Source organism: Pinus tabuliformis, chromosome J (genome assembly GCF_031772625.1).
Source record: "Pinus tabuliformis cultivar Carrire ecotype Pingquan chromosome J, CPIR1, whole genome shotgun sequence".
In the NCBI taxonomy this organism is placed as follows: Eukaryota; Viridiplantae; Streptophyta; class Pinopsida; order Pinales; family Pinaceae; genus Pinus; species Pinus tabuliformis.
Window position 1 is genome coordinate 693,933,391 of NC_142295.1, and position 20,472 is coordinate 693,953,862.

At 38.6% G+C, this 20,472-nt stretch overlaps 1 pseudogene; it reads right to left on the reverse strand.

Moving 5' to 3' along the window:
* Positions 1-20,472, reverse strand: part of LOC149228709 (triacylglycerol lipase 2-like) — a 55,617-nt pseudogene that overhangs the window by 9,946 nt on the left and 25,199 nt on the right.

The window sequence follows — 20,472 nt, forward strand, 5'->3', positions numbered from 1 at the left end:
ATCAACAATTGCGACACTTTTAAATCAAAGGACGACAGTACGATTACGCTACTTTTGCAAAGAGAATTGCAAATGACTCAACAAACATACAAAAACATTTACAGTTCTTTTGTACAAAGGAGGCGGAATAACAGCAAGGAAAAGGGGTTTCAAACAGACATATACTGATCACAGGCAGCAAAATTCATGAATAGAACTGGAAAGAATGAATCACAGAAACCAAAATTGCACAAAGCCTAGCCTGATCAGCGCACCTGTAACACAGGGAATTTGAAATGCAGTGCACCTTCTACACTCGGGAAGTGCGATGAATTTCAGATTCTCAGAACAGTACCTGCGCTGGGCCAGAAATGAGACTTTTCTTGGGTTCCGGGTCACAGTTTTCAGTTCAATTCATGTGTTTTGGCCGAGCAAAAGGTAATCAGTAATTCAACAATCAGGGGTAGATCTAAGGAGGATCTAAGAGCTATCACAAGGGCAATCAGAGAGTTTGTGAATCAGTTGTTTAAATCATAAACAGATCCCGGAGATGGACTGAAGTGGCATTTATCTACTTTGCATTTGCTATGGCAAATGCAGTTCGAATGCTACCTGGCACAACTTCAGACTCCATCTGTAAGTTTATGAAATAGACAACAAGGAAGATAAACAAACAAACTAATTCGTCCCCAATGGAGTCGCCATTTTGTTACAGGGAAAAGTGTCTACTCAGAACTGCTTATCCCACTAAGGTGTGATAGCTATCTTAGAAACAAACAAAGTAAAGCTACTTTCGTTTTTCCTTTATAAAGTATAGATAGAGAGGAACAAAGAAGACCAACCTCTGTCTTGCGTTAATCTCCTGGTTTGATTCCTCTCTTCCTTGATAGTCTTTCACTACTTGTTCCCTTGCACGCCCAGCTTCACAGAGTACCTGTAAGATCACAGTAGCATAACACTATACAAAGACATGGATATATAATCATAAACAATCTAGGACCAGATGTAAATTGACCATACAAATGCAGCAAACATAAATGACACAAGAGTATGGAGGAAAACTTGAATAGCTTTTATTGATAAACAAGAAAAAGCCAAGAGGAGTTACAACCAGTTGCTTTGACCCAGCATCAACCTCTCATCAAGGAAGCCCCTCTTCACCTCATACAAAGCTTAGATCACCCAACAATCTGATGTTTGTCTCAAGAAAACAACAACAATTCCTTACAATATGCAAAATTCCAGCCTCTGGATCTCTGGGATGAGGGATCCATATATAGATATCTGTAAGGGAGATGAGTCAGCTTATGATTTGATTAGTGTCTTCCCTCTGATAGTTCTTGCTTCCACTTGGAGATTGATGATCTCGTACTCATCCTTGGTTGAATTTAGAGAGGCAAGTGTCACAGGAGAAGTTTCTGGAAGCTTCCATTGCCTCTCCACCTCGCGGAATGACACTGTCATTTTTCATTTCTCGCCCATCGCACCCTATAGAAGGGCTTTTCGAAATGCAACACACCCACACAGTGTACTTAGGTGAGATGCAACACACTTGGCCTGTGGAGCAGCTGAAATGATCCTGTTTTGACCAATTCTGAGCAGTTTTTCATGGAGAACTTCTGGCAGAAGTTGTAATCAGTTGACCTTGTTCTTTTAGGGGTTAGAACAACACTTTTAGGGACTTAGGAGCCCTTGGTTTATGGAAATTTCATGCTTGGGGTTGTAGTGCCCAAAAATGTCTATAACATGCGGGTAGAAGGATGAAAGTACGACCTCACTATTTTCAACTGCACCCACTTGGAATTCATTCTGAGATGCCATCAAGGAGCAGTACTACCCTATCGGAAGCTATGAGGATAAATACATAAAGTGGACCACGTTGCGGCAGGGAAGGGACCAAAACGTGCTGAACTTTACCAATATTTTTCATACCCTTTGAACAAAGTTGGGTATCAAGGATACTGAGTAGCATTTGGTACTCAAATACCGCGGATGCCTACATAGGTACATCTAGGACGAGATGGAGTTTCGGGACATTTCCTTGCTCGGCACGACATACCGATATGCTGTCAAGATCGAGCAGAAGTTTAAATAGAAAAAGTGAGACTTTGGATCTATGAATCCAAAGCAAGGGAAAGGTGCCCCCAAATCGCAGAACAAAGGACAAAGCCAAGGCGGGGTGGCCCAGGACAACCTACCAAAGCCACAAGCAAAGAACAACACCGTGAAGTCGAAGAAGGACATGGGAAAGTGGTGTGCGTTCCATAAAAGCTCCACTCACAATACAAGTGAGTGTCGGGCCAAGCAGTCACTAGTGGCCGAGCTAAAGGCTTCAGAATCAGATGCATGTTCTGACTCTGAGTCAGACTTCGAAAAGGGGAATGGAAAAGGGAAGTAGATTATCAATGCAGAGCCCAACGCCACCGTTGCCACCATGAAGATCCAGAAGGAAGAACCCGAAGATCTAGAGGAGGAGGAGTGCCTCTTCCACTCCCAGATGTGGATAAAAAGTTCCCCACTATAGTTCATTGTCAACAGCAGGAGCCAAAAGAACCTCATTTCGGTAGAGGTCATGAAGTGGCTAGGCTTACCAACCACAACACATCCCCAACCATACACCATTGGGTGGCTTCACCAAGGACAAGATCTTCATGTGAGCTAGCAGTGTCGCCTTCCATACAACATCAGGCCCTTCACGGATGAGGTATTTTGTGACATTTCTCCCCTTGATGTTTGTGATGTATTATTAGGCCAACCATACTTGTGGAAGCGACATGCTGTGTATGAATCAAGGCCTCGTGTTGTTATTGTTACTTTGGGAAATAAGTTGTACAGGATACTGGAGGTAGCACCTATTGCCATCTCTTTGGTTATTGCAAAAAAATGCAGTAAGCTCATTTCCAAAACCAGGAAATTTGTTTTCCTAATGATACGCCCTCAGGGAAAGAAGAAGACGATGGCCACGACCTCCAGATAGGGCCCCTCCGCATGACAACTACAGATGGAAAAGGTCATGGAGGAGTACGAGGACATCTTCACCTCCCCCATAGGGGTTTCTTTACACTTCCAGGTCAAGCACTCCATCGATCCGACCCTAGGTGCGCTGTTGCCCAATGGACCAATCTATCAGTGCTCAATTTTGGAGAACGACAAAATCAAGAGGCAAATTTAGGAGCTACTGTAGAAAGGTAAAATCCGACTGATTTCATCACCCTGTGGGAGCCCGATCATGTTGATACAAAAGAAGGATGGGACTTGGAGACTCTGTATTGACTATCGGGCAATGTTCCACCAAGACTCTGGGACGGGGAGACGCGGGTGCAGGGAGACGCACAAGGGGGACGTGTGGGAGTACCCTCAAATTTTAGGGAAATTTAGGGGTGACGGGAGGATGTCGGGTTATATAGTTTTTTTAATATATATATATATATATATATATATATATATATATATATAATTCATATTCAATAATGAAAGCATAAATACAATGATACATACATAATTGAATTAAGTAATGAAATACATTGATCGATACTCATCATCCTTACTAATACATAAATTATCCATTCGTAGACCATGAGATTCAATAATGAAATACTCTGATACATATTCATCATTCATTATTCACCATTCTAGAATCTACATTGATTTAAAAATTAAATTCATCATTCATCATTCTAAAATATAATTAGTACTAAGCAAAATAGACTATAATAGATACTGAAATCTAAAGACTAGAATAATAAGTTGATATAACTAAACTAAAAAACAATGGAGTGATAAGTCTAAAAGTCACTCTAAAGTACACAAAAGGGCTTGGTGCTCTTGATTAAATGCTGATTCCATGCCCTTGTACATGACAAAATGCAATGGAAACATTGCAATCCATCGAATCCTGAATTCCTGAAAAACTGTTAACTCTGTTGGATTTTGAGTGAGATCTAAAATTCTACTTTCTGCATATGAAATCCAATGAGGTTGGAACCACTCTCAAACATCCTGAGTCATTTCATTGTAATGTTAAAAATTTAAGTAAAAGGATGAAAATGAAAGATAAAGGAGAATGCTACTTTTACTTTAAGAATTTAACATTACCATGAATTGCATAACATTAGTAGGGCAATATGATCAAATACGAGATTTCCCCTGTCATAAATCATTGTTTACAAACAAATTTAAGGGGGGATGCATAACCCAGTTTGAGGGGGGACACCTTTTTGGGAGTCGCATCCCCCACACTGGGGAAACGTCCCCCCTTGCGTCTCCCCATGTCTCCCCTAAAAGGGGGACGTGGGGAAACGTTTTCCCAGACGTTCCCCTGTCCCGGGTGCGTGGGGTGTGAGGGGTGCGCGCACCCTACCCTGGGGGATGCTCCCCATGGAACACTGCTATTGGGTGCTGAAAAATATCACTATCCTTAATAGGTACTCGATCCCCATGGATCGATTACCTTCTGGACCAACTGAAAGGGGAAAATTATTTTAGCACGATTGACTTGCAGTTAGGATATCACCAGGTACCAATCAAACCCTTCGATGTGTGGAAGACTACCTTCAAAGCCAAGGAGGGCCTTTTCGAATGGTTGGTTATGCCTTTCAAGTTGACGAATGCTCCTGCAACCTTCATGAGGCTGATGGATGACATCTTGTGACCATTCATCAACTCATTTGTAGTGGTATAGTTGGATGACATCCTGATCTTCAGCTAGAGTTGGGAAGAGCACCTCCACCACATCAAATAGGTTCTCCAAACACTGTGGCAACACAAGCTATGTGCCAATTTGGATAAATTCACTTTTGGTGTGACCCAAGTTCAGTATCTGGGATACATTATTGATGAACGGGGGGTGCATGTGGATTCAGCCAATATCCAAGTCATTCGGGATTGGCCATCTCCAACCACTCTGAAAAAGTTCCACAGCTTTCTGGGTCTTGCCAATTTCTACAGAGGTTCGTTTTGGGATTTTCTCATATCACTTGGTCTTTAAGTCAAGTCACCAAGGGATGAGCAAAAGAAAAATTCTTTTAGTCTAGATCTCAACAGAAGGCATTCACAGAGTTGAAATATCGTCTCTGCTTGGCACTAGTGCTCACATTACCATACTTACAACAACCATTTGGTATCGAGACAGATGCCTCTGACTATGTTATTGGAGCAATCCTTACTCAACATGGGCATCCAATGGAATATCACAGTGAGACACTTTTAGACACGGTCCAGAAGTATCCCACTTATGACAACGAGATGTATTCCATATGCAGGCTTGCCGACAATGGAAGCATTACATTTTGGGGAAGGAAATGGTCATCCACATAGACCACTGGCCCCTGCAATTTATACAAATGCAAGAGAAGTTGTAGAATGATTTCCATCAGAAGTGGTCCACATACCTGCAACAGTTCCATTTGAATATCAAGTATACGAAGGGCAGAACCAATAATGTTGCAGATTGCCTCAGTCGACCACCGATCATGGCATTAACCACCGTGCTCAACTCTTGTGGGCATGAGACTTCTAATTGGACCCTTCTCTACAAAAGCAACCCAGAATTCAGCCACACATACTAGACACCCTTAGAGGGTCAGCATGTTCCAGATTTTCACCTCCAGGATGCCCTATTATGCCACCTAGGTCACCTTTGTGTTCCTTCAAGTGACTGTGCCAAGATGATTTTGGAAGCACACTACGTTAGGGTTGTTAGGAATTTTAGGATCGAGAAAATGGTGGGAGTACTGCCGAAGTATTTATATTGGTTGAATCTTCAACAAGATGTCAGGAAGTACATCAGATCCTTCACTATCCGCATCATTGCCAAACCGACCATCAAGAATCAAGGCCTCTATATGTTGTTGCCTACCCCTAGCTGACCTTGGGAATCCATCTCGATGGATTACATGTCGAGCCTTCCTTATACTAAGCATGGAAACGACTGTGTTTTTGTGGTTGTTGACAGGTTCTCGAAGATGGACATTATGGAAACTTGCAAGAAGAATATCACAACAGAAGCCATTGCTAAACTCTTCTTTGAACGAGTGTGGGTACACTTTGGGATCCCACAGTTCATCATCTCAGACCGGGACAACAGGTTCCTCAGTACATTTTGGTCCAGTCTTTGGTCGATGCTAGACACCAAAATCACTAAGTCCATAGCCTTCCATCCCCAAACTGATGGCCAGATAGAGGTTGTTAATAGGATGATCATACACATGTTGCGCATGTACAACTCAAACATCCACGCACATGGGATGAGAGCCTCCCCTATGTTCAACACAACTATAACCGGGCTCTCCATAGCTTGATTGACCATTGCCCTTTTCAGGTGGGCTTGGGATTCCAACCACTATGTCCCATTGATGTGGCCATGCCATTTGTAGCTACTCAGGTAGATTTGACTCATGTCTAGTCTGAAACAAATAAGGCAAACAACTTCATTGAGCACATCCAACATATCCACCAGCAGGTCCACAACATTCTGGAGAAATCTAACACCAAGTACAAGTAGCAACATGATCAACATCGGGTGCCACACAAGTTTAAGGTGGGCGACAAAGTTTGGTTGCATTTGGAAAAGAAACGCCTTACCTGAGCCTATTGGAAACTCATACCACTTTGATATGGTCCTTATACCATTACCAAGGTTTTGGGAGACAATGCATTTGAGCTCAACATTCCCCCATTCCTTGGCCTGCAACCTGTGTTCAATGTGGACTGCATTCAACCATACTTCCACCATTATTAGACACATCTGACATTGCAGAACAACTCACACCAAAAAAGTTAAATCTAGATTGCATGGAACAAGCTGCAACTGATCGGATCATGGACACACAAATCAAGCACACTCGCCAGTAGAAGATACAATTGTATCGAGTTGTCAAAGCAGGCCAACTCCTTCATCAGGGCAAGTGGCTCACTAGAGACTGAGTTCAACAAAAGTTTCCTCATCTCATGGAGGAACTCAACACAATGGGGACCATTGCTTCCTAAGGTGGAGGAATGATCCAGGTGGATATTGGTGGCCACCCACCAATTCCACTTGGATCCCCACCATTGTTTCTTTTAGTTTTTTAGTTTCCTTAATTGTAGCACAATTTACTATTTTTAGCAGTTTTTCGGGTCCTAAACTTCCAGAGTCGTTTTGAGGCCCTAAAAGTCATTTTTTTGGCAATTTACTGCCAACAATTTTTTGATAAAATCATCTTTTCCATTGTAGTCCTTAGAGAGATATTTCCAACAGGGTATCATGTGTGTCAAATGGAGATAATATGACCAAGTCACAACCCCAGGAAGTTGGTTGTCCAACTAACCCCAATGGGGCCCATAAACTCTTGGTGTTACATCTCCTCGGGTTAGGGTTTTGGTTGTTTAGGGTTTTCTCTTATTGTTCAATAATGAAAATGCCCTTGAGCCTCATTGTAAGGCAGTTCAGAGGCATGTAGCCGCTACATCTCTTCTCAAGGATAAGCTACCATCACCCAAGCTAGTTTATTTCCATTTCTGTTACTAGGCATATTTTAGTATTTTACATTAATGAAATGAAGTATTATTTCTACTGCATCTCTGTACTTATGGTTATATTTGTAATTTGTTGTGTTCCTGTTTAAATTTGGATCATAGCACCACATGCACAACATGTACACAACACATGTACAACATGTACACAACACCACTTGTACACAACACCACCTGCACAACTCGTACACCACACCACATGTACACAACACCACCTACAATGTACATAGCATCACATGTACACAACACCACCAGCACAACGTGTACATAGTACCACATGCACAAAACACCACCTGCACAATGTGTACACAACACCACATGTACAACATGTACACAACACCACATGTACAACATGTACACAACACCACATGCACACAAACCACATGTACAACATGTACACAACACCACGTATACAACATGTACACAACACCATCCATACACAACACCACATCTACAACATGTACAAAACAACATATATACACAACACTGCATATACAACATGTACACAACACCATATGTACAACATGCACACAGTACCACATGTATGCAACATCCAAAGACTACATTGTTTCTAATATGCAACCTAGCTTCTAGTATCTTTCCACTGTCCATGCTTACCCCAACATGTCACCAATTACATTTCATTCATTTTGTTGATGTATCCCTCAACATATCCTCCCATAACATAAACATAGGCATAATATAAGCCCATAATATCAATTGATATCCACATGTTACTAACCTCATATATCTTTTAGGGCTACTCTACCCACTTGATTACTCATAAAACTAGGAACCTTTTCATGCCATTCACCTGCATAAACAATCATTCCTCCACAAGAATGATCCCTAATGATGTTGTCAGACAATGACATACATACATGCGTGTATACATATATACATTAGCATATAACAATCATGATCCCTGACAACCTCGTCAGACAATGACAAGCATACATGTAGATATATAATCATTAGCATAATCATGATCAGAACACAATTACCAGATATCATAAGGTCGTGGTTAAGAGAACTCTGTTTATCCATGCATCACATGCAAAACATCGAGAACATTAGTTCCCAACTTAGTCAAGGCATTTGATACGTCAAATCCATTCACTTTACCTTTCCCTATTACCTTTATCATGATTGTCTTTCTACCATCCATTTATCCCAATAAACCAAACCAATCCAACAGGTTGTCATATTCTTTCCTTCAACTTCCCTTATACATGCACCAAGCTTCATCTGGGTCTTACATTACCTGTTGGGTTTCATTTATCTCTCCCTGAGCTCCATTAACTTTTCTCTTCCCACAACTAATTTCCAATACCCTCAAAACATAAAAGGTAAGAAAAAGAAAGAACAAGAAGAAAACCATGAAAAACCAATAGCAATATGTCACCACAAACAAAGTGGCATGGCCATGCACCAAACGTAATCAAAACTGCAAATCAAACAAAAACTTTCAACATAAAGCACAAAAATCACAAAACAACAAAAGAACAAAACTTTCAACATACACTATGACTCAATCCCCATGGGTTCCCAATGCTTCCATGAGAAAGCTCAACCCGAGCCTTCTTTAATATTTCATGGCACTCTCTGTTTCCATGCAATCCCCTGCATCATACTACCATAAACACACAATTGTTAGTGTATAAATAAATATAACAATATACTAGTTACCTTACATTGTTGTACCCATCACGTTGACCTATAACTAAACATGTACATATATCATCTCTCAAGGGACTCCAATTCCTTGATGAATCCTTCCATAACCAGAAACCAGTTTTTATACCTGTCAAATATATGTTCATGAATATAGAACATATCCACATAATGTCATACAAATCAAGGTTAATAATACTTGTATTCATGCAAAGCACTCATTCATTTGGAATTATGGTTTCCAAACATAGCCAAAGGAATTCTCACCCAATTCCTTCCTTTTACCTTTTTTCCTTGCTGCAATTGAGTCTCATTAGTGTAACACCCTCCTCCCACATCTACCCAAGTAACCATGCCAACTGGGGTAAACATGAGACAAGAGGCTACTATGATCAGATTTGACCTCCTATGTGACCTTAAGGAAGTGGAATCGACAGAACATCACACACAGTCATCCAACATCATCAACAGAAGTCTCAGGAGACAAGTCAGCCACTCAGACAACCTGTCATTGGGTCCCACTATTGTTCTGGATCTCTTAGGCCATAGTCTCTCTCATGCTATAGGCAAGGGAGTGACTAGCAACCCAAAGTCGCTCTCACGGGCTTGCCTGCCAGTGATCAGGGACCAAAATTTTCAGTTCTGTGCTAAGGACCCCAGGATTTAAGTCACTTTTTCAGGCCCAGAGCCCAGGCCACTACCCAGAATGGAGTGATAGCTTAGAATCAGTAAAAATACAAGGAAATGATGATGCAAAAACAATAAACTGGACAGGACCATAACCAAACCCCTACTAACCATGACAAACATTTCGTCAAAACACATCATCTACATGTGTAAACAACATAATTAAGTGTAGGTATCTCATACTTATCTAAAAATTGCTCTGAACCATTGTTCCCCCATGTCAATTGTTGCATTATTCTCTAATTAGGTCATAGAAACATTATCCATTCATATACAATTAAAAAATGATGAGAGCCATACTTAGATGTTGTCATAAATATACATCTAGCCATCATAATAGGAACAAAATTACCATAAACATATCAACCATCAAAATCCACATATACATCAATACATTTACACATGAAAATCAAGGGAATTAATTGCTCATTAATGAATGCAATGAACCAACTGGAGATGGGACTACCACGTTCCACCCGACCATAGATTGGCTGAGCTAATTCTCTCTTTAGAAAATCACCCCCGTTCCATATTCCAAGCATGAATGTGGGACTCATAGAACACATAAAAAGCACCAATCAACATGAATGCCACCAGAGTTCTCCACCTACACCGTGAGGAATTTGAGTGCCTCCTAGTCTCTCAGGCTTTGTTGTGCATCCACAGTCCAATCTAGGGATCACTAGGCCCTACACCAAGACATACTCTCTAGGATTTATCGTGCATCCATAGTCTGATCCAGGGATCACTAGGGCCTACACTGAGACATTCTCTCTAGGCTTTACTGTACATCCCATCCCGAGATCAATAAGCCTACCGGAGAGAAAATTCACCTCTTAGCTTTATCGTATATCTCACTATTCACCAGCAAGGATTCCTAGGTCCACCAAGGCACACAATCTAGCTTTACTGCAACCCACTATTCAGTTCAAGGGTTACTAGGCCAATGGATTCTTGATCCTCAATCTATTTCAAGGACCACTCAGACCATGGGTTTGTCAATTCAAAGATCCACCCCACTCAGCTTCGAATCCAATTCGACCATCCCACATAAACTGAATGAGAGAACCCATCTCATCAAATCTATCAGGAAATGGCAAGGCTAGGCTGAAAATACTATCACACCTGGCAAAAACCATGCCATGGTATAAAAGAAACACATGCAATCCCATTCATTCCATATCTAGAAAGGAAAACACACATGCAAGTTGATACCTGCAATGAAGCTTGTTGTAGCTATTGATCTTGCCTTTCCCTACTTGGTCTTTGCTTTCTCTTTCCTTCTTTACCTTTCTTGATCTAATGCCAAACTGCTCCAAGAAACTCTAAGTGTCCAAGAGTGAGAGAGAGAGAGAGAATAATGAGAGAGCTCCAAAACTCAATTGACAAGAGGTTACCAACTGATCCTCATAAGCCTTTTTATGAATGAGGTCCTTATTTTATTCTTATCCATTATTTTCATTCATTTTCCTCCTCACATGCAACCTGTGACCTTTCACCTCCCTTCTCTCCTAATTTTCATTATTTTCATAAATGTGCCAAAAATGCCAATTTTCCTTTCCAAAGCCTTAGCCATTGCCTTTGCCAATTTTCTTAGCCATAAACAACCAAATGAACACCCACACTAGGATGTCTTGCCCACCATTCAGTTTGGAATATGTTTCCCATCACCGTGGCCTTATATATATTTACATGAGTTTTTAACCAGGGTTGTTATAGAACCCTCCCCCTTGGGGAACATCATCCTCGATGTTCAATCACACATATACCTCATCAACCTGCTGAAAGAAGACATAATGCTCATGGAGATTTATAACACAACACGATGTAGTATTTATAATGAAAGACCTGCTCAAAAGAAAAACATCATGACAACATGACCAGATAACAACCATACCGCATACTGGAGCTTTATAACACAACTCATTATGGTATTTACAATAACCACATATACACATATGCACATTTTCTAAACCAACAAATAAAAGGATATGATGCTTGTATCAATCAAAAAGGGAGTCCAGAGGCTCACACTTCCACCCTCAAAGTAATCCTGGATTCACCTCCTTCCCAGGAATTCTAGAATCCACTACAAGGTCAAATATGCATCCAATGTCCAACACCATAATCCTACACCACTTGTCCTCTCAGTGAATAGTTACCGACTCATTGTTCCAAGGCACACTCCCAATGTGCATCTATTCCATCTGGAAATGTTAATGACCAAAGAAAATATATCCACGACCTTCCCTTCTCTGATACACATTCCCTCAGGAATCCAGTCACCCCTTCCGTGTAGTTACTCACCTTCCAAGTTCCACAACATTGCCTATCCTAGGCGATCCATCCCTTGGCAAGGCTTCCCGCATCGGAAGATCAAACAACCAAGGCATATACCTGCCTCAAAACCATCATATCAGTCATAGCATGCTCTTGGCAATCAATGGACACTATTGGGTACCAGTGTCCCACGATGGCCTTGCTCCTGAATGATTTTCCAACATACTACTGCCTGTTTCAATTTCTTTTGTTGCTACTGCTAATTCTTGTAGTCGATCTCGGCCACCCAACTAGTCATGTTTATGTATTCTTATTCCAATCACATAACTTCAATCAGATTTAAAATAAATTGAAATAAATTCAAATCATACCTCATTGGTAGCTCGTCAATAAGGTATACTTACAATCCTATTTACTTCTTGTCACAACAAGTCAAACTAGCATCTTCGACCAAATCATCATGTATAAACATATCACATTAGGTTAGCTCAAACAAAACCATCATAGATCAACATCATAAATCAAATGTAATCATCATAAACCAAAATCATAGATCACATATAATCATCATATACCATAATCATAAATCACATGGATAATAAAACTGAATAAAAATAATATATCGATACTTATCCTTTAATCGATCCTTACTTCCGTCTTTGTTCCATACATACACACACTAGATCAATTTCTGCACTTGACAACACTCAATTCCTTCTCCTCAACCATGTGCACAAACACATAGTGTGCATCACACACATACAACCACACACGACATACAACACCATGTAATAAATGCACCTACACCTGACACACAACACATACACCTACACCTAGTGTACAACACAACACAATGTGTATACATACACAATGTACATCACATGACATACATCTGCACACAACGTGTGACACCAAAAAATGCATACACATACACCCGATATACAAAACCACACAATACATGTACCCACACAAAGTACAATAGAATGAATACACATGTCACGATACCGTGACTACACAACGCACATACATAGTACCGCATGTCCGCAGCACAACATGTACGACATACACTCAATCCCAAACGTACGCCAGTGTCACATGTACCAAGCATCACCTACGTAACATGTACATAAGGTCATATGTACATTGGACCACTTATACCACACACATGACATGTACGCAACACCACATGTACACGGTGCCACATGCATGACATGTACACGACACTGCTCTCACACAGTGCCACTTGTACAACATGTACATTACACCACATGCACACAACACCACTTGTACAACCATGCACACCACACCATATGTACGTAGCACCACATGTACATCATGAACACAACACCACATGTACATAACACTGCATATCCAACACGTAAATAGCATCATCTATACACAACTCTGCATATCCCCACGTGCAGAGGACCATATGCATATAACACCGCATATCCATCATGCACACAGTGCAATATATACACAACGTTGTATATCCAACATATACATAGCACCATCTATACCCAACATTGAATATGCAATATTCATGTACATCACTATCTGTACCATCCTATACATATCGTTGCATAAACAACATGTACACACACTATATATACACAACGCCACATGTGCACACATCATAGATGTAACATGTACACCATATACAACATATGCACAACAATAGTACCACACATCCAAAACCACATTGTCCCTATCAAGAAACCTTGCTTCCAGTGTCTTATCCATGCTTATCCTTGCATGCTGCAGGTCACAATGCTTTCATTTTGCTGATGTATCCCTCGATATAACCTATCCATAACATAATCATAGGCATAATAAAATCTTACAATATAAATTTATATCCATATGATATTGACCTCATATATTTGTCATGACTACTCTTCCCATGCACTACAAGAAAAAAGGACATTGGTGAGGGGTGAAAAATGTCACCATAAGCTCATTGGTGATGGTCAAAAGAGCCTTCATCAGCAAAACTGAACGTCACCAAAGATGCTGTCGCCAAAAGTATAGGTGTTGTAGTGACATTTAAAGTCCATCACCAATAATGATTTATAATGATGGATAGTGACCGTCACCATTTCATATGAGCAATGGTGATGGACCATAGCCTCCGTCACAAAAAACTGAACGTCACCAAAGGTGGCATCGCCAAAAGTATAGGTGTTGTAGTGACATTCAAAGTTCGTCACCAATAATGATTTATAATGATGGATAGTGACCGTCACCATTTCATATGAGAAATGGTGACAGACCATAGCCTCCATCACCAAAAACTAAATGTCACCAAAGGTGGGGTTGCCAAAAGTATAGGTGTTATGGTGACATTCAAGGTTTGTCACGAATATTGATTATAATGACAGATAGTGACCGTCACCATTTCATATGAACAACAACAATTTATTGTGATGGATCTTTCATGGCTGTCACTATTGGTGCATATATATGGTGACGTTCGTTGACCGTCACCAAAATCTGCATTGCCAGAAGTATAGATGTTGTGGTGACATTCAAGGTCCGTCACGAATAATTACTATAATGACAGATAGGGATCATCACCATTTCATATCAAGAACAACGATTTATGGTTACGAACCTTTAAGGGTCGTCACTATTGATGCGTATATATGGTGGCATTCCTTGACCGTCACCATTTCATATTTTGGTGAGGGTCAAAAAATGTCACCCAAGCTCATTGATGATGGTCAAAAGAGCCTCTGTCACCAAAAATTGATCGTCGTCATTCCATATGGATGTCAGGGCATGATGGAATAAAACCACCAACCTTCTACTTGTAAAGTAGGTGCTCTTCCATTGAGCTAGCACCCTTTAAAGAATTAGACTTTTAAAAATTAGACCTTGAAACTTCATAAATTGTAAATTCTACAACTTTCAATAAATTAAAGTCTCGACAATATTTTACTAAACAAGAAAAGCAACATCAAAGCTGCAGGTCCCTACCTAATGGTTATGAAAGTTATGAAAAGTGGGTGAAGGGAAAAATAATTATGTATAAGAGAATCAATATGTTCAGTTGAATACTCAATTAGAAGTGAAACTCTGAAGACATTTATAATCTATAAATGACCTATAACTAGCAAATGCACCAAATATTGCAAATGAAATGTCATAAGTGGATAGCATATGGAAGAAGAACATTGATGAAGACAAATGCAACATGTTATAGGTTGAGTGAAAGAAAAATCTCAATGTTGTTGTTGTTTTGTGTTTAGATATCTGAATGATATCTAAACTTATGTGCAAATGTAACATGGATCTCTGAAAACCATGAACGGCATATGATAATATATATATATATATATATATATATATATATATATATATATATATATATATATATATATATATATATATATATATATATATATATATATATATACATATACATATCCTTTACATAAACCAACATGCAATTTGGAATTTCGCAAGTCTGAACTCAAAACATGACAACAACCAACAAATAAAAGAAATTGACTTGAACAGAAAGCAATAGCTTCACCTTCATTCTTGGGGTGCTTCTGTTTATTTAAATTTGACTTGTTACATTCTTTATCTAACAAGGAATCAAAATCATCACTAGTATTAAATTCATCCAACACGGACTTTGGAGATACCACTCACATTTGCGTTTTTGTTGCCATGCCTGAAAACCATGGATATCCATGTTGATAGTAGAATAAGATGCGTGTCTACTGCTCAAGAACACATTCCTTGTTAACCATTGTTACCTGACAGAAACCAAAGAGACAACACAATATCAGCGTACACAAAATCCCCTACCGAAATACAATCATAAGTTAGCTAAGAAGTCTAAAAGATGTTCTTAATTAATAAAATTTGTATTTGGAAATTTTGTTTCTTTGGATTTAAAAATGACTATTGTACAACACTTATGTCTATTTATCTAGGCAATTATATCACAGCATATATCACACAATAACAATCTACAGTACCTAAAGTAAAAAAGACAAATTTTCTCAATAAAATAGATTTAGAAAAGAGCTTTGAAAACTATATGTTTGTCATCAAAGCTTTAATTAGTTTAAAAACAAACTAGTTGGGGTTTGAAAATCAAAACCATTCATAGGAAATGAACAAAACAATGGCCAAAGTCGCTTTCATACAAATAAAGCTAGAGTCACCATTGTCATTGCAAATAACTAAAATTTGGGCAGTGGTTTAACAGTTAGAGCTTATTTGCAGGGAAGACTCATCAAAACCATCATTTTTTTTCCATGGTCTATTGTGTCTCTAGATCCAGATCAAATAGCTTGTTATTATCAAGTTCTACCTTTCAAGTGTTGATTTCTAGCTCACCTTTTAAAACACAATTCTACCACTCCATTTGATTTTGTTTTATCAAGAGAATTGGTAGGACCTTCCCATCCTCTATTTTACATCAATCAATAACCATCCATCGATGATATAAAGAATAATAGATACACAACAAAGGCCAAAGGTGCACTTCTTGTATACCTATGTTCTAGGAGTCATTTGACCTTACTGGTGCAAAGAGCTCACCCTGAAAAAATAGCATCCATGTGGAATTTACAAAACTTTTTTAAATCAATCTCTAAGTAAACCAATAAAAATATGAACATCCTTTTAATCAATAAAATCTCTGACTTAAAATAAAAGTGGCCTAGAATTGAATGTTATATCAACCATGTCAAGTAACTAACATCAGGTGAGAAATAGAGGCCATGCATATTGGATTAGCAAAATAATTCATGTGATAAAGCTAAAAATCAAACAGATGACTTATAGCTAATTAACACGAATAAATGACTTACAACTAAGACATGAGGTTTCCCTTTCGACCATGTCATTAAATAAATATTCTTTATGTCACAGACCATTAAACTTTTTCTGATACTAGGTGGAAGTGGTATTGTAACATTAACCTTTGATAGAGTCTGTGTCCACAACTACTTCTCAAGATCCGCTCCATTACCAGCATTTGGGGCTAGATAACATACATGCAAAAACCATCAACATGAAAAAGAAATCTACATCCTTGTAAAAAATGGGAGGAAAAAAATAATCAACAAATTGAAACAGATTGTAGGATAAGTCAGTCCTACCACATGATTATCCTGTCATGAACAATAAAAAAAATCAGGAGAAATGTAATTTTTTCCACATTTTGACAATAATTTCCTTTTGCATATTCTATGAGAAATTGATGAAAAAAGTCAGCTAAAGCTTGTCAACATCAAGATTATAGTAAAACATAAAGGAACCGCTCCAACACATATAATCCTAAAAATAATTATCTATACATATAAGTATTTATTGAGGACATTGTATTTTGTGAAAATATGGAAGTCAAATATTTGAAATAACACAATTTATGGTACCAATTCCTTACGAAGTCCATTCATTTGAGTACTTATGAAGTCCATTAAGGAATTTCTTCAAAGTTCAAAGTTCAAACAATTAACATGTAGTCTAAAAAACCTCAGATTTGAAAAGGAGATAACCCAACGATGTAGAGTATATATCTCACATTTATATATCCTAGTTTCCAGACATTGAAATGACACCTTTTAGCATACTATTGTGAATTCGGCCCAAAATGCTAGAAAAAAATATTGATGGTTATTTTTGTTAAAATGGAACTAGGGCCAAATTCCACTTTTAACATCTCCTTTGGGGAAGATAACTGTGGCATTGAATTTCTCTTTTCTATGGGATCAAAATTGATCTAAAGATCGTCAAATTTGGATAAGTAGAAGTAGAAGTGGAATTTTGAATTTATGTTTCTCTCATGTAAATTATTGAGGTTGGCCTCAACTATATGTCGACTTAAGAAGATCAAAAGTCACGTCCCCTAAAGTCCACTTAATTATATATGTAGAGGAGCATTCTCTCTCATTTGGGACACATCAATCAAAAGAAAAAGATATCTCTGTGGCAACGAAGATTAAGGAGGATAAATTATGGTTATTGTTGGGACTGTTTTGGTTAGGGGTTTGTCATAACAGGTCCCAGTTTGGAAGCAGTGCTATGCTATGGTTAAGGACAATCTTATATATGGGTTGTGACTTTTTTTTGTATGGGACTTCTTCCTGTAGTTTGGCCACAGCTAGAATATATTCTCATGGCTTGACCACAAGCCTTGAATCACTTTCCCAAGAAGCTGAAATACAACAGAAAGTCATTGACCTTATATGATAGTATTCAGGTTCTTGTTGAGGATGACATGGAAACTTAAAAACATGCTAGGACTACTACAAATAATGGAGCCCTTGTAAGAAGAAAAACGCTTCATTGTTTACAGAATTCAAGGGTTGGAGCAACATGCTTTAGAAGCCCTAATCCAGAACCACAGAGATAATATCAACGGTGACCTTAAAGTGGTCATAAACCAACTCCTTAAGCTAGCCAAAGGGAGCATCATGTGAAATAATTATGGTTGCAGTAGAAAGGAGGATTTTTGGACCAGTCAACTGAGAAAGTAGTGGACTGTTGTTGCCCTAACCAGACTGATCTTGTACAACAATATGGTTTTTCCTCTATGGAAAAACTGCCCAGATTACATGATTGAATGGATCTAAGAGAAGTGATGCTTGATATGCATATTGGCAAGTTATTTTATATCATTTTACTCTCTCTCTCTTTCTCTATTGAACATTTGATGATAATAATAAGAAGATTTGATCAAGCGTTTCCCCATCTTGGGGTTTTTCCCTAGCTTGAGCCATATTCTCGTGTCTTTCTGTCTTGGCTTGTCTTTTGCATCTATCATTAATGTTATTTTGTCAGTTACTGTTATATAATGACTAATGTGATTGGTAAATCTATTAATGGGCATATGGTTGAATGAAGTATCTAACCTAAGAAAAGAACATGTTAACTGAAATTTAACATGGTATCGAAGCTTAGGTGAGGACAAGCCCGAGCTTAAAGAGATTGAAATCACTAAAGAATTTCATTGATACCTTCATCTCTCTATGGTAAATCAAGTCAGAGTTCAAATCTGGATAATTTCTCAAGGCCTTCTTCAAGCCCTAACTAGTAAACATGGGCACCAATCCTAAAGATATTCAACTATCATGAGAAAAAGTTGGAAGACAACAAGGTATGTTCTTGTACTTTATAATAGTCCTACATATCAAGATTAAGACTGTATCCTCATCGTAAGCTTATGGAAAGATATTTTCTACGATCCCTAGAGGTAAGGTCAATCCTCTACAGATCTTTGTTTGAAATACTATTCTCATCTCTAGAGGACTGATCAAGTGTAGGAGATATCTATCTAAGATATATTGAATACTTCAGATAACAAGTATAGGATTGCATTCATTCAATCATTACTTTTTAAGCTGAGATTCTTTCCTAAGAAGTTACAGTCTTGGACATCGATCAAGAGTACCAAATCCTAGACCAAAACATCTTTGAGAAGGGTCTCAGAATCTAAAATTCCTCCATCAAATTCTAAGCATGACCATTGATTAGTATCAACTGTTCAACACCTATTCTCTCTATAAGTGCCTCTGGTTTTGGAAGGATATATTGCTTTGAAGATAGAAATTTTTTGCGATAGGGTCAAGCCACTATTGTGCCTTGCTTGAAGGATCAAATCATCTAACTTGTTGCAGGAATAAGGCTGAGGAATTACATAAGAGAAAAGTTAAAGAAGGATCATATTGATCCCAAGAGACATATTATGGTTATGTTGGAGGTATCCCTAAAACAAGGTTATCGATAATCTGAGCACAGGAAGGTTCGATTAGTCAACACTTGGCACTCGATCATCATTTTACACAATCTCTTGGCCTCCTTGAAGGTCATTGTTGCAGTAAAACTATAGTATATTCCTGTTGGTGAAATATGTAGTAACTATGCAGACTTGGTTATTATTATTTGGAAGGGTTATATTTGAACCCTCTGGCATACTGAACTTGCTCGTTGACTAAAGCATGATAACCTTGTCATTAACATAACTATGTGGCCTCCTTGAGAGAGAACTGATTCATTATACCATCATACAACTCGTAATTTGATTGGTTATTAAATTTAGATATATGTGAGCATGAAAGTTTATGTTATTTTTAGGTATGTTCTATGCTAGAGCAATTTATTTCAATTTTCACAGTTAGCTCAATATCTTTTCCAGATTAGCAATCACATCAGCATTAAAGTAAACTGCAGATAGAACATAAATATAAATCACAGAAGACAAGCCAAGACAAGAAGACACAATATGTGGCACTATCTAGGGATAAACACCAATGTGGTGAAACCCTTGATCAATTCTTCTTATATGTTCTTCAATAGTTCAGCAGAGAGAGAGAG